Genomic DNA, 1,854 nt, shown 5'->3' with positions numbered 1-1,854 from the left:
TTCCTTTCCCAGGGCTATTCCTTGCTGAGAAAGGAATTCAGCTATATTTCTCCTATTCGCTTTCTGAAAGAAGAGAAATATGACTCTGTTCTGCCTGCTTCCTCAGGCAGTCAGACCTTATGGTTATCTCCCTTGTTCCCTGAAAATTGCTGTTACCCTGTTCTTTTCCAAGGTGCCCAGATTTCATATTGTTCAAACACACATGCTTTACAAAAAATTTATGCAGATAACACAATCATCACAGGGTGCTGAGGTGACATAATCCTCAGCTTACAAAGATGATGGGATTAAGAGATTAAAGTAAAAACAGGTATAGGAAATTATCAGAGTATTGATTGGGGAAGTGATAAATGTCCATGAAATCTTCACAATTTATGTTCAGAGATTGCAGTAAAGACAGGTGTAAGAAGTTATAAAAGTATTAATTTGGGGAGCTAATAAATGTCCATGAAATCTTCACAATTTATGTTCTTCTGCTGTGGCTTCAGCCGGTTCCTCCGTTTGGGGTCCCTGACTTCCTACAACAAACAGTAAACACGTATACCTCAAAATACCTAGAAGAAAGGATTTTGCATGTTCTCATCACAAATAAATGATATATATTTGAGTTGATGAATTTGCTACTTATCCTTATTTGATCATTATACAGTGTACACATGTATCAAAACATCACATTGCACCCCCATAAATATGCACAATTATGTATCATTACAATAAAACTTAAAAATATATTAATATATACATAAGTAAATAAAGTCTAGTTGCTAACAACATATTTATGTATGGAAAGTTTGTTTCCCTTAAAATATGTTGTCAGTATAACCTTAAGCAGTTTAAACCCATTCAGAATGTGTTTTTACTGTTATTTCAAATGCTTCAAAAACAATATCCACATGCAGGTATTTTATGGTGGTGTAGCTCTCTATTTTCTACCTAAGAGAATCTAAACTCTATAGTCAGAAAAAGTGTTTCATTTATTCAATCTGTATTCTCACCGCCAAGGTCATGGACTCAATAAATACTTATTGACTGAATGAAAAAAGCAGACACAGTGTACATGGCAGAAACGAGAACAATTATTGCAATGATGGCACCATACCATAAGAAACTATGTAGCCATAAAAGAAATACATGATTTAGCCCTTCAGTGGCTTTTAAAGTAATTCACAATATATTCTTAAACTATTTTTTAAGCAAGATACAGAACAGTGTGCATATTGCAATGTTATCATTGTTATTCACATAGATTATGTAATACAGATTCCTTCTGTCTATCTAAAAGGAAAAAGCTGAGGCCAAATTAATATAAGCAGAGAGTTTATTTGAGCAAAGTTTGAGTACTGCAACCTGAGATCATAGATTCAAGTTGTTCTGAATGTACACTCAGATTAGCAGCAGTTACAAGTGGATTTTTAAAGGAAAAAAAAGGGGGGGGTGGGAAAGAGAGTGTGCTGATACAAAATTTCTTGCCAGGAAATCTCACTGCTTTACAGAAATAACACCGGTTAGCAATTGGTTATATATTGTTAAGCTATTGGGCGTGGGGTATAGTGTCCAGTGTGGCATTATCATGTTAATTTATAGCTACTTGTGGCAATAGCAAGCAGTTTCAAGAGATGAATACATAGCTCCAAGTGGGCAGTAGAGTGTGATTGCAGTCTCATTTTAATGTCTCTCTATGCCTGATAATTAAAAGGACTTTCATTCTTCAGGAAAAATTTTTTCTTTGAACACTTCATTAGTATTTGGAAAATGTGGGATATCAATTATATGTTCTTAGCTAACCTAGAATACAGATCGCAGGATCAACTTCCCTATTGTGATAAAAATCTAATAGAGCCCTAGCCAAGTCTC

Source organism: Colobus angolensis, unplaced genomic scaffold (genome assembly GCF_000951035.1).
Source record: "Colobus angolensis palliatus isolate OR3802 unplaced genomic scaffold, Cang.pa_1.0 Scaffold339, whole genome shotgun sequence".
NCBI lineage: Eukaryota > Metazoa > Chordata > Mammalia > Primates > Cercopithecidae > Colobus > Colobus angolensis.
The sequence above is the reverse complement of the archived record's forward strand: the minus strand, read 5'-3'. Positions refer to the sequence as shown.